This window comes from Phyllopteryx taeniolatus, chromosome 16 (assembly GCF_024500385.1).
Source record: "Phyllopteryx taeniolatus isolate TA_2022b chromosome 16, UOR_Ptae_1.2, whole genome shotgun sequence".
Taxonomy (NCBI): Eukaryota; Metazoa; Chordata; class Actinopteri; order Syngnathiformes; family Syngnathidae; genus Phyllopteryx; species Phyllopteryx taeniolatus.
The window spans coordinates 11,788,181-11,802,498 of NC_084517.1; the positions used below are offsets into that span (position 1 = coordinate 11,788,181).

Sequence of the window (14,318 nt, forward strand, 5' to 3'; positions counted from 1 at the left end):
CATGACTGTGAGTGCGAATGGTTGTTTGTTTCTATGTGCCCTGCGATTGGCTGGCAACCAGTTCAGGGTGTTCCCCGCCTCCTGCCCGATGACAGCTGGTATTGGCTCCAGCACGCCCGGGACCCTAGTGAGGAGAAGCGGCTCAGAAAATGGATGGATGGATGGATGGATATATATATGTATAAAACTATGAGTAACTATGAGTCTATGAGTGTAACACACACACACACCTATACAGTATGTGTACATCATGTAGAATACACGATACCATGTTGACCTAATGACAATCCAAAATAATAAAGATGAAACTGTTCAAAAGTAAATGTTTTTTTATGTGTTCAATAGTGTAACTATGAGTCTAACCTTTTCAAAATGTCAGACAAACTAATCGATTGCACCACAAGGTGGCTCTTCGAGGTCATATTTGGAAAACTATGTCATGTTTGAGACTAAGTCTTTCTCTTTTACTAAAACAAATCAAAACCTATACACACATTTTTTTATTTTTAGTCTCATTAATCTTACTGGATACCTAACCTTGAAGAAGGCTTTCTGATCTTGCCCAACACCAGGATCTGCTAAAGGTTTGCATTCAGGCTTTTTAACCGTTTTATGAAGCAATTCACTGACTCTCTCGCTAAAGTGTTTCCCTCGTCCCCTTCACATGACTAGTGACACCATCTGCCATCTACTGCTCAAAATGTGATATTTCACCCAACCTCGTCCTCAATCTTGTGACCAGTTAACTTGAAGCTTCATGAAGCTGCATTCTGTGGAAATATGAAAGACACGACAACGACCTTTATTCAGAATAGCCTACTTTGTCAACGTTTCAATATGTAAATAAATGCACCACACACTTCAGATAAATACAAGTTATATTAAAAGCAGTTTTGATTGACTTGATCTTTTATTGCCAGAGAGTAATTATTTTAACAGTATATTTCTTATTGTAGATGTACATAATACTGCATTCTTCTGTTGAAATTGATATATAATAGGTAATCTATAGAAATAAGTATTTCTATTTCAGTAACCTTAAATTAGATCCTTGAGAGTGGCAAAATATCAGAACAGTTTGTGCTATGTTGACACCATTTCAGACTACAAACACAATCATGAACATACTAATTACTTTGAAACACATTTGCCTAAAATTTAACCTCATGGCCGCTACACGCTAGGAAGTGTGAGCTTGTTGTTGCTGACAGGGCATAGGTCACAGCAGGAATATGACCCACAATTGATAGGCTTGACTACGAAACAGTATTGATCTGGCCTCACAGAAGGTCAGGAGTGCTCTCCTGTATAACATCATCCATGAATCAGGTCCAGGTTCATCCTCATGCTCAATCAACACTTTAGATGTGAACTGAAGTTAATACCAAAGCAGATTACCTTTGTGAGTGATGAAGACAAATGGATTGTTGCCTCCAGCAAAGAAGGAGGGAAACGGCTGTTCAGTTTGACATTGAGTTAGCCTCATTGGTTCAAGAGGGTAAACGTCTGCCTAAGTCACTCTGCTATCACACTCCTTTTTCTAATTCACTAATGAGTTAATGCAATTGAAAGTGTCACCATTAAAGCTGTCTGAGCAGCACAATATGATTGGAATGGGTTAGGGTAATCTGTTTTCATGGACATTACACATTATTATTTTCTGTTTTTAGGTTGAACATCTCCAATGGAGTAATAACGCTTATAAGAAAACAATCTAATGCATTGCAAAGCAAGAAGCTTTGTATGAGTTAGCGCATCAAAAAACTTGATGTGTCAGTCTTGTTCAAATTTAAAAAAAAAAAAAACACGAGTTCTTAGGCGGCGGCATGTTGGTCGACTGGTTAGAGCGTCTGCCTCACAGTTCTGAGGACTGGGGTTCAATCCCCGGCCCCGCCTGTGTGGAATTTGCATGTTCTCCCCGTGCCTGTATGGGTTTTCTCCGGGCACTCCGGTTTCCTCCTACATCCCAAAAACATGCATGGTAGGTTCATTGAAGTCTCTAAATTGCCCCTAGGTGTGAATGTGAGTGCGAATAGTTGTTTGTTTATGTGTGCCCTGCGATTGGCTGGCAACCAGTTCAGGGTGTACCCCGCCTCCTGCCCGAAGATAGCTGGGATAGGCTCCGGCACGCCCGCGACCCTAGTGAGGATAAGCGGCTCGGAAAATGGATGGATGGATGGAGTTCTTAGGCGACATTGTAAACTTTTAGAAACAAAATGAATTACCTGTCACCCAAACATCCTTTTTTTCCAACAGTGTGGTAGCAACTTGTTCAAGAGAGTCTTGGCTTCCATCCAAGTCAATGGATTCATTACAGGGAAACTATGTTATTGATTTTATATTTTAAACAATGACTCATAACTATGCAAAATTATATATGTTCTTCAATAGAGAAGACTACTTTTATAATTGTGACCCGACATCATCTGTCGAGATATCACAATATTCCATATGCTTTAAGGCCCTTATTAAAAGTACAGGTTTATTTAATAATAATAATAATATTTTTTGTATGCTTTTAAATAGATGCCAGCTTTTCTCATAAATGGGGGAATGGGGGTCTCAGGTGAGGCCTTTCTGTGTGGCATTTGTATCTTATGTCATTTGTTGTGTAACGTAACAATACTGAGGCAGCATGTATATTTTCTTTCTTTGTCTTTTGTGACGCTGCATTACTAACCTTCGTTGTGCAAAAAGTATAATTGATCAAACATGCATTACCTCAGCAGGCAGAGTTACCACAGACTACTGTAAACACACTTAAGCAGTGGAAAATGTCCAAATGAATCTACTTTGGGATATGAAATGGAAGACTGGCAGTTATTCATGCATGGGCGCCCCTCCTCACATCTTTTTAAATATTATTCTGCGTTTGTAGTTCACTTATTCAGCACAAACTCTTTTTCCGGGGAGGTTTTCAAATGCAAGTCAAGTAAAAGCTTATGTGTGTACATCACTGACATTACAAGACAAGAAATCATTACACAAATACATGCTTTTCTCATTTGTTTGTATACCTTGAGCCCCTAAAATAATAATGTATGACAGAAAAGAGATGGAGTGTTTCTATCAGCTATGCAGAAAGGGAAAACAGAACAGAAAAGAATATTTGGGCTTGTCTCTACTTTGTTTGCAACAAATTAAAAATGTAAGAAATGGTAAAGAATGAACTGCTTTTAGTCAGAATGCATTTAGATAAGAAAACATACAATTTAATCTGACATTAATTATTGACAGACTTTAAAGAATTAATAATTTACTTGACAGTTTTTGCTTTCTTCAGGCACAAGGCCTGTGGGTACAGACAAGGCCTAGTTGCCTCTGAATTGTCAATAGAAGCCATTAGTGGGACTCAGCAACATCTCTCCAGCTCAGAGGTGAACAGTCAACACAAACATGCATAGTAAACACAAACATCCATCCGTCCATCCATTTTCTGAGCCGCTTCTCCTCACTAGGGTCGCGATTGAACCCAGGTTCTCAGAACTGTGGGGCAGACGCTCTAACCAGTCGTCCACCGTGCCGCCTAAACACAAACACACATACACAAATGCTCACACACAATAAGGGGGTGATATAAAGGTCCGGACATCAGAGAAGAGAAAAGGTGTTACGTTTTCAGCATGACGTAACAAGAGTAACCACTGGGGGAAAAAAACACACATTTCACAAATTAACACAATGACACAATGTCCCAAATTTATTCCTACATTACAGAATAAACATGTTTCACACACGTTTCCTCCTCCCGGCTCACTGAGGCAGAAGTTCTTTATCGTTACCACACTGTTTGTGTGTGTGGTGTAGTGTGTGTTTATTTAAACATGTGTATTGTGTAGTGCATTTGTAGTATAGTGTAGTGTGCTTGTGTAGATCGATAATTTCAGGGCTGCTGTTTCAGCACCCTGAGTCCAGCCCGTGTGTGTGTGTGTTTGTGTGTGTGTGTCATGAGTGCTTTGCAGGGTTAACGTGTTGGAGTCTAGCAGCTGCACCTTGTCATCCTAATTACACCTGACTGCTCTTAAGACGCTGTGGGACTCCAACTCGTCGCCAGACTATCAACGCTCTACTTTGAGTTCGTAGCCTAGCCACCTTGCCTATCTTTTTGCTTCCTGAAGACCTAGATGGTTACCTCTACCTAATTCTTGTTCTTGATCCCCAGTCTGCCATCTGTCCTTGCTCCCTGAAAACCAGTGTTCACCTCTCGCGGCCCACCGACAACACGGACTCCTACCCTGCCAGACCGGTCCTCGTTCGAACCCTGCCAATGCCGGATTTAGTTCTCGGAGTTCCTTTGTTCGCTTCCAAGCTGCAATAAAGCTTTATTCACAAACTCATCTCCCTGTCCTCTCTGCATCTGGGTCCAACTTGTAACCTGAATCCTGACAGCAAAATAGTCGTCTTCATTGTCATGTTTTAAATTACACACAGCAGTGCACAATGAAATTTTAATATATCAGCGCTGCTGAATCCATGCGAATAAATGAAATAAATTAAATGAGCACCAATAAAATAAAGTGCAGACAGAGCGATGAGGGAAAAGTAACTCGTGTAAATGTAAACAGTCGCGTAAATGTCAGTGTATAAAGTGCAAGGGGAAAAATGTGAACAGATGTAATGTTCAAAATATATACCTAAGCATAACTAGAGTAAACATATTTTAGTCACATCCAAATCAAATTGCACGAGTCAGCAATTGCACAAGCTGAGTTTCTACTCTGACGGAAGCTAGAGTTCTGATTTGGGTCAGCCATTGAAACTTGTGTGTGATGATGAATCAAGAGTGTGTTTAACAGTCAGATGGAGTGTGGTGAAAACACTATTACAGAAGCTGGTGGTTCTTCAACAGATGCTGCAGAACCTCTTGCCAGAGAGTAGCAGGCTGAGCAGTCCACGGTTTGAGTGCGTTGGATCCCTGGTGATCATCAGTGCTCTGGCCACACAACGTTTGTTAGCATGTCCGTAACCGGGGGAAGAGAAGTTAAAATTATTTTCTCTGAGGTTCTTACCACTCTCTGGAGAGCTTTCCAGACCATGGCTTTGCACACAGCAGACAGAACCAAGATGCAGCTGGTCAACACACTCTCAATGGCTCCTCGATATAAAGTGTATGCACAGTACAATACAAGATGTGGATATATATATATATATATATATACATATATATATATATATATATATATATATTTTTTTTTTTTTTTTTTTTGGGGGGAGTAAAACAACCCAGCCGAGTAAAAATACAGAGCATATTTAAGGCAGCTTTCAGTCCTTGGTTTGCTGTATGCAGTATAATGTGGCTAAATGGTTTGAGAGAGTCACAGTACCCGGTGCACCTGATGCAGCATATAGCTACATCTCACCCTCTCCTCGCTTTAATTTGAAAAATGTTTAAAGCTTGAAGTCAACTAATCGCTAATCACGTGTTTTGGTTATCTCGTCTTCCATTCAGCCGGTTCACAGAGGACTTTTGTCTGCTGCCGTCACCGCTCCATAAGCTCTGTGGAGCAGCCAACAAAGCAACAGTCTTCATAGATGTGTGGTTGTGGATGTGTTCCAAAGTAACCAATCACATTCAAACTTATGTTAAATGATAGTCAGTACACAACTGCCACCATTTAAAGTGCCTCTGATTATCTGATTAAATAAAGTTCTGCTGTTCTAGTATACTTTTCCTAACATTTTTTTTATAGCAGAGAACTAAAGGCTATGTGCTAACACTGACTGCTTTTTAGAAGAGTGTGAATATTCTCATCCATCCTGGTCATTTTATTATCAGGGCATTTAATTGATTGCAAACGGACTGCTCTGGTTGTCTTAGAAGTCAAAGAAGAATATGTTGCCTCTCATCTGAGCAGGCTTCATCAGTTCATGCAACAGCACTAGCCTGGCTTAAATAATTTAATCTACCTTGACTAACTCCGCAGTTCCAGCTGAAGAAAAACAGCCCCAAAGCATGATGCTGCCACCCCCATGCTTTACTTTAGGCATGGTATTTTTTGGTGATGAGCAATGTTGTGGTTGCACCAAACATACCTTTTGGAATTATGGGCATAAAGTTAAACCTTTATTTCACAGGACCATTTTCCCACGTATGTGGAGGATTTCAACTGTGTGTTTTTTTTTTCTTCTTTGTAAGATGAGGCTTCCGTCTTGCCACTCTAGCCTACAGACATATGAAGAAGATTGGAGATTGTTGTCACATGGACTAAACAGCCAGTACTTGACAGAAGAACTGTTGGATGGAAGGATAGGTTTGAATAGGATAGGTTTGCATCAATTATAATAATGAGGTATTTGACGTGTCACAGATGTGATAATATTACGATTTACTGAAGTATCAGGATTTACTGAATTGTTTGTCCTTAATGTTAAACATATGCATGATATTTTGCCTATATTAAGAGTTAAACATGAAACACCAAACCAGTCTGAAACCATGCTTATTGCAACTGTCAGTTTGGTTGAAACCTGTTTGGTTTTTGCATGGGTGAAAATAACAGAGGTGGCATGGTGGACGACTTGTTAGCACATCTGCCGCACAGTTCTGAGGAGCCGGGTTCAAATCCGGCATTGCCTGTGCGGAGTTTGCATGTTCTCCCCGTGCCTGCGTGGGTTTTCTCTGGGTACTCCAGTTTCTTCCCACTTCACAAAAACATGCACGGTAGGTTAATTGAAGACTCTAAATTGCCCATAGGTCTGAATGCGAGCGTTAATGGTTGTTTGCTTATACTGTACAGTATGTGCCCAGCGATAGGCTGGCAACCTTCGACTGGTTGCCATGTAGACATATATACACAACCATTCATGCTGATATTTGCACCTGTTGGCAATTTGGAGTCTTCAATCAACCTAATGTGCATGTTTGGGAAAATGGTAAGAAGTCAGAGTACCTGAAGAAAACCTACGCATACAGGTGGGCCTGAGCTGAGATTGAAACTCAGAACCTCTCGACTGTGAGGCAAATGTACTAAACACTAGGTTACTGTAGCAGATATGCTCCCGCAATTGGAGGTGCCACAGGAACTCCCAACCACTTTATAACCCCATTCCTCCATACTGCCCTGCTGTGAGACGGCCACTAGGACAATGCCTGGTGTACGTCAAGTGGACCTTAACCTAATTAGCAGCTTCCCGTCAAATCTTGATTCCTGGCTTCAAAAGACTCCTTCCCCGACCAAACAGTTGAGGGACTATCTAGTTAATATTCAAACATGCACGTGAGGTGCCACCCACTGGCGTTGAGAGGTACTGCAAGCTCAAACCCTTTGATGTTTGTTAACGGAAGATAAAATGTCCGTTTTGATATCTTATGAACTCTGTAGAAATAATGCACCCCTATGGGGGGCACAAGCCAGAGCAAACTGTAGGCCGGTCCCAAGCCCGGATAAATGCAGAGGGTTGTGTCAGGAAGGGCATCCGGCTTAAAACATTGCCAAACAAACATGAGCGTTCATCCAAAGAATTCCATACCGGATCGGTCGTGGCCCGGGTTAACAACGTCCGCCACTGGCGCCGTCAACCTGCAGGGGACCGCTGGAAATTCAGCTACTGTGGGTCGAAGAAGAAGAAGAGGTGGAAAGCGGGTTCTTCGGCAGAAAGAGAAGAGGAAAGCACAGAGCCTAGAACTGAATGTGGTGACTTAGAATGTTGGGACTATGACAGGAAAATCTCGGGAGTTGGTTGACATGATTATTAGGAGAAAGGTTGATATATTGTGTGTTCAAGAGACCAGAGGCAGGAACACAAGGGTCACCTACAAGAGCGGAAGTAGAAGCACACAGGTGGATTACATGTTCTGCAGACGATGTAATCAGAAGGAGGTTACTGACTGTAAGGTAGTGGTAGGGGAGAGTGTGGCTAGACAGCATAGGATGGTGGTGTGTAAGAAGACTCTGGTGGTGGGGACGAAGATTAGGAAGACATAGGCAGAGCAGAAAACCATGTGGTGGAAGCTGAGACAGGACAAGTGTTGTGCAGCTTTTCGGGAAGAGGTGAGACATGGTCTTGGTGGACAGGAGGAGCTTCCAGAAGACTGGACCACTGCAGCCAAGGTGATCAGAGAGGCAGGCAGGACAGTAGTGGGTGTATCTTCTGGCAGGAAAGGAGAGAAGGAGACTTGGTGGTGGAACCTCACAGAGGCGAAAGGAATACATTGAGATACGACATAGGGCAAAGGTAGAGGTGGCAAAGGCCAAAAAAGAGGTATATAATGACATGTATGCCAGGCTGGACACTAAAGAAGGAGAAAATGATCTATACAGATTGGCCAGACAGAGGGATAGAGATGGGAAGGATGAAGCCAAGATTTTATGTTTTGGAGACAAAGTTAGAGAGAGCAGACTTTGATGGTTTGGACACATCCAGAGGAGAAATAGTGAGTATATTGGTAGAAGGATGATGAGGATGGAGCTGCCAAGCAAGAGAGCTTGAGGAAGACCAAAGAGAAGGTTGATGGATGTCGTGAGCGAAGACATGAGGGCAGTTGGTGTTCGAGAGGACGATGTAGGAGATAGGCTTACATGGAAAAGGATGACACGCTGTGGCCACCCCTAAAGGGACAAGCCAAAAGGAAAAGAAGATGAACTCTGTAGAAATATTCCAAATGTATGCCTTGGTGTCTGTGTCACTATTGTCAGTTTTACAGTTCCTCTGCAAGATTTTGAAAACTGCTCCTCGTGATTTGAAATCAAACAGTATGAAATGTTGTATTGAACAATAAGCAACCGATCTGCCACGACCAAAGTTTAAACAATGGTTCTCTGTGTGAGAGCACAAATTTGTGAGTGTTTTAAATTAATATGATTTTAAACTCATTTGATCAAATTGGTAGACAAGATAGAGGCTGATGGGTGTGGTCTTCTCCAAATCGGCAATCCCTCTTGCCCACGCCCCACTTCTGGGGTATTTAACTCTTAACTCACACCTTCTCCCTCTAGTCTTGTGTTTTTCCTCTCCTCTTTTGTTGCTGGCAGCTCGCCAGCCGGGTGGCCGCTGGCCAACCCCCTCCCCCTTCTTTTTTTTCCATTGTCCTCAGGCGCCTCCGGTGCCACCACGTGCGCGAACGCCTGCTGTAACCAAGCCAGCGGCGTTTTCGATCGAAAAGTCGGCCATGCGGCTTCGATCACTTTTCCTAGCCATGATCAGTCGGCGGAGCCTCAGCGAGCAACTACCGGCATCCCGTACCGGTCCCACACGCCTCTGAGGGCCAGAGCTCGGCCCGCCACCCGTTCAACCGGCAGGAAACTTTCCGTTTCCATTTCTTTTTCTTTTTATTTTTGTGCATCTTTTTCCTGCAACCAAACCTGCTTCGTTTCCGCCTGAGGTCCGGAGGAAGACCACTCCCCAAAGACCAGCTGATCTGCGTTCGTGAGTCGACACTGCAATCCTTACTACGATGTACAACATCAGTGCCAACTTATTTTGGGGAAATTACTAGCTTCACACAAAATCCCAACTTTGCTTTCTCTTGTTCTGACTCAATGCAATAAACGCTCACGTTTCCAACTTTAGTCCAACACACGATGTTCTATTTCCCTTTTCGTACGCCGATTTTCCTTCCTTGTACCATTATTAGTGTTATTTTCTTTCTTTAGTTAGACCCCTTTGTGTGTTTGCCTTTAGATCCCTTTAGATTTTCTGTGTGTGTTCTCAGTTTAAGTAAGCCTCTGACATCTAGAACTCAAAATTTCATAAAGTGTAGCAACCTTCATATTACGAGACTGATAAAAAGGTTTCTTGTCATTTTTCCTAAATTTTGTACTTGTAAAAAGTAATGTGGTGCCCTTTTCTAGACATTAGTTTGATTTTAACAATTAAACTTAAAATTATGGTAAAAAGGAAGTAACGCAAGCGTCGCTTCCGGGTTATTCTTTTCTCCTAAATTCCATCCATCCATTTTCTGAGCCGCTTATCCTCACTAGGGTCGCGGGCGTGCTGGAGCCTATCCCAGCTGTCATCGGGCAGGAGGCGGGGTACACCCCCTGAACTGGTTGCCAGCCAATCGCAGGGCACATACAAACAAACAACCATTCGCACTCACAGTCACACCTACGGGCAATTTAGTGTCTCGAATTAATGCATGTTTTTGGGATGTGGGAGGAAACCGTAGAAAACCCACGCAGGCATGGGGAGAACATGCAAACTCCACACAGGCGGGGCCGGGGATTGAACCCGGGTCCTCAGAACTGTGAGGCTGACTCTCTAACCAGTCGCCCACCGTGCCGCCTTCTCCTAAATTAATTACCTTTTTATTTGACCAATATACGCTACATTACCATGCTCCATGTTCAAAAACATTAATATCAAATAATTCACATTTGTATCAAATTGAATATGGGTCATTTCACTGAGGTGGTACACAATTTGTGACATGTAAGAAAAATGTAAGAACTTGAATCATTTTGTTGAAAATATGTAGGTAGGTTCACAAAACAATTTAAGTCCAACTTGTTAATGCACCGCAAAGTATTGAGTTAAAAAATTACTTAGGGCAAATATAGATGTGTGTAACATTGACTAAAAATACAACATGGAAAATGAGGGACCTGAATACTAACAGGTATAAGTGATTGAATTCAGTGGATATCAGAACTTAATAGGACTAGTGAATTTTTCAGTATCAGTTTCCTTACTTGGTATGATACCCTTCACCGTTAGACCATCAACTTGAAGCTTGAACGTTGAGGTTCCATCACTTGCCATTTTTAACTTCCAATTCAATCATTTGGCCAACTATGGTTATCTAATTGTTTGTACATGATAATGTAAAGTCAACATTTTAGATCATAAGGAACATTAAGGTTGTTTATATTTTTATTTAAATTCAGGTTTAACTATTGCCATTTTTTATTGCTAAAACCCTAGATGTACCTTTTCAGTGTTATGCTTTGTCAGATGGAAGTACACACAAAATTGTTTATGAAGAACAGCATGACTGGGCTTTCTGCCAGTCAAACACATTTCCAGTTACACACACCATGGCATTCCAGAGTTTCAACATCTATTCCAAATACCAATACTTGACTGAACAACACTATGATTTCAAAACGTTAACACATAGTTCTGAACACAATGTCTCTCCAGAAGTCAGTGTTAGTAAACGATAATACAGCCATTTAGACCTGTGTGTAATTTTGACACCAGTGGTCTTTGCCAGTGCCAATGTCATGTTACAAGCACCAGTAATAATCCACAGTGCACCACACATCGACATTTTTATCAACAAAGTGAATCATATGTTTTGATCAAAGATAGTTTAAAACGTTTGACAGGAGGCCTTTATAATCGGAACCGAATCCAAGTTGAATAATAAGGATTAATGTATGCGCGTAATCATGACCACATCCTCAGCACTACCGTGACTCGTCAAAATTACCAGCGAGTCAGCAGTGCAGTCAGGAGACACAGAAAACAGCCTGTGCACTAGCGATTGAAAACGGTCAAAATTCACCAATCATTTCTCCTTCAACGAATCAAACAAGAAACCATCTAATTCTATACAAACTCGCTTTTCATCATTGCTAATAACATGACCGTTTGAGATAGAAGCTTGTAACATTTTGACATAATTTTCTTGAAAACACTTACCAGGGAGTCACTGATGGTGTAGTGGTACACTCGCCTGACTTTGGTGCGGGCAGCGTGGGTTCAGTTCCCAATCAGTGACGGTGTGAATGTGAGTATGAATGGTTGTCCATGTCTATATGTGCGCTGCGACTGACTGGCAACCGGTTCAGGGTGTGGTCCGCCTTTCGCCCGAAGTCCGCTGGGATAGGCTCCGCCGCCCCGCGACCCTAACCAGGATAAGCGGTGTTGAAAATGGATGGATGGACACTTACCAGGTTCTATCCCGCCCCCCCTCAATGTTCCCGTCAAGCTCAAATGCTGCCGTATGCTGGTCGTATGTAAGCCGAAAATTGTGATAGATGTTGCAAAATAGTCGACCGTTTTTGTTATTTTGTCCAAGTCGCTCAAACGAAAAAATTACCGACACTTAAAAATGTAAGTCAATATTGTCTCCTACCGCTTCTGAAGCAATTGATTGATCCTTCTATGATTATTCTTGGAGATTATTGCATCAATTCCAAATAGCTGTCGTAAAATGGACGTTGTTTGTCTACAGTTATGAAATTCAGTGGCCGCTTGCTCGTAATGCCTATTTCTAATAAGTGCCTCTAAAAAAATCTCGCCGTGGAATGTCATTAACTTCTGTTGAGTGGTAGATATTGGCGAAATGGTTGCATGATTTTGCCGATATTTTTCACACTGTGCCTATTTCCATTGATGACTGCTAAAATGTCACACTTCGGCGCTGGTCAAAAATGCGTTTGACCTGGTTTTTTGCTAAATAATTGGAGGTGGAAAATTCTTGATACAATGTTATTTTATATCTACATGTTGATACCTGATTACTGACGATTTTGCAGTTAATAATTGCTCGTAACATTTCACCACATCCGTGGAATGACCCATATATCATTTCGGATCATTTTGTAAAATGTCACATTTGAGCAAATGTTGGCAGATCTCCAGTAACTGGTCTGTGAATGAGCTCAATCAGCTTTCATCACATTTGACTTTCTTCTCTTCGCTCCTCAGTCTGTCTCGGCCCATCTGGTGTCAACTCACTGTCAGCCTGTGAGGCTGAGACATAGACAGACACCAGAAAGATGCACGCAAATGGAAAGGGACAACGGGATTACGTTAGCAGATACAAGACTTTATATGTAGAAAGAATGAACCACAAGCCATCCTAGTTTAGTTATAAAGTGGTGTTGTGTTTTATTACACTCTATACAGTGTCTCTATTTGAATTCTATTAGTTTGCACACTTTTCTATTTAGACTGCTGACATATCAGAGTTCTGGAGCTCCAGTAAGGTGTCATTAGAAATCCTGCAGAGTAGAAAATGATGGTGATTAGCTGATTATGATGATGTAAAGAACTACAAATCATTCTGATAACAATTTTGACTTATTTTTGAATGACAACGATAAGGACTAACTGCTTTATTAAGAATATTGTGTGGTGGTTTTTTGAAATGTGAAGATATTTGCCTTGCTGCTATGAGCCTGAAAGGTACCCTTGCTGTACATTATTTGTGATTATATGAAGACCTCTTTTACAAGGAAGTTTGAAACTGTGACTGCCTCTACTACCATACTTCGTTAAACTATACTGTAGCTAGATTAGGTACTTTATTAATTGAATTAAATAATTTACACAGTTTTATGTTTAATTGTATTTATAAGCAATCATAAACTGGCTCTTACCGCTTGCTTGGCTGTGTCAAGTCCAATGTGATTTGCAAGTGTTATGTCGGACATCAAAGAAGTATGTTCACAAGTGCAATTTTCAGTTTGCTCTAGCTACGGTCCCTGAGGTGATGTCAAAGTGAAAAGATACAGACAGAGCATGTGGCAAACTTTGGCTAACAGTCTCAAAGTGCTGGATTGGCGGTTCTAAGGCAGTAAATTAGTTGGGGGTGGGGCAGGGGGAGCAAGGAGAAGACAGCGAATAATTTCATTCCACACCCAGTGAGGTACAGGTTGGGTCAATTATAACCACCTTTTCCTCTGACCCTGATTATTACTGCCTCTGTCTGGGACTGCAGCTGTCAGATACTTTGTTCTGGGACTGTAAATAAGCGTGGGAGACCATGTCAGCCTGAGGTTGAGCTATAGCTGACCAATGTCCAAGCTAATCAGGATGGAAAGTATCCCCAACAAGGCCACTAGTGGAGCAGGAGCATGTAATTAGAGCTAGGAGCAATAAAGCCTCGCATATACACAACGTGTACGACGCACAAAATAGGCACTCGTCTGAGCCCCAGTAATTACTCTCTGATGACAAAAAGAGCCAGTCTATGCAGAACTGAAAGTTATTACCTGAAACACTTATTTAAATAAGGAGGAGGGGAACACTTGGATGTCGAGAGGAGAAGAGAGTGAGATTTTGGGAATGCAATCACATCTTAATGGCGGGGAGAATATTAACAGGGTGTGGAGGCAGTCTCAAGGGTAAATGCAAATTTCATCCAAAATTCAGCTGTAGGTGGTGAGACCTCCGGGTGGCATATGTGTGCTTGCATGCATGTAGGGAAAACTGTACACCAGAGGCTTGTCGTTTCTTCAGGTCTTCAGTTTTATTCTTCCCTTTTTCATTCGTTTGCACATCTTTGTGCACAGAAGGTAATAAGTCACCGTGAGGACATCAACTATTTAGTTACAGTACAGGTGGATATTCTGCCATCGTTTTAGCAAAGCCCTTGAAGCCCAAGGTACCTGGTCAGCCCGGGGCTGCAGTGATGTGCCTACTAT

At 41.8% G+C, this 14,318-nt stretch overlaps 1 long non-coding RNA gene across 1 annotated transcript; it reads right to left on the reverse strand.

Annotated features, from left to right (window-relative positions):
- Window positions 1-1,160: 1,160 nt before the first annotated feature.
- On the reverse strand, window positions 1,161-11,834 carry LOC133465898 (uncharacterized). The gene is made up of 3 exons (XR_009784776.1): window positions 11,587-11,834; window positions 5,010-5,092; window positions 1,161-4,933 (listed from the first exon to the last, which is right to left on the reverse strand). It is a non-coding gene; the product is annotated as an uncharacterized LOC133465898 (long non-coding RNA).
- Between the last annotated feature and the right edge of the window lie 2,484 nt (window positions 11,835-14,318).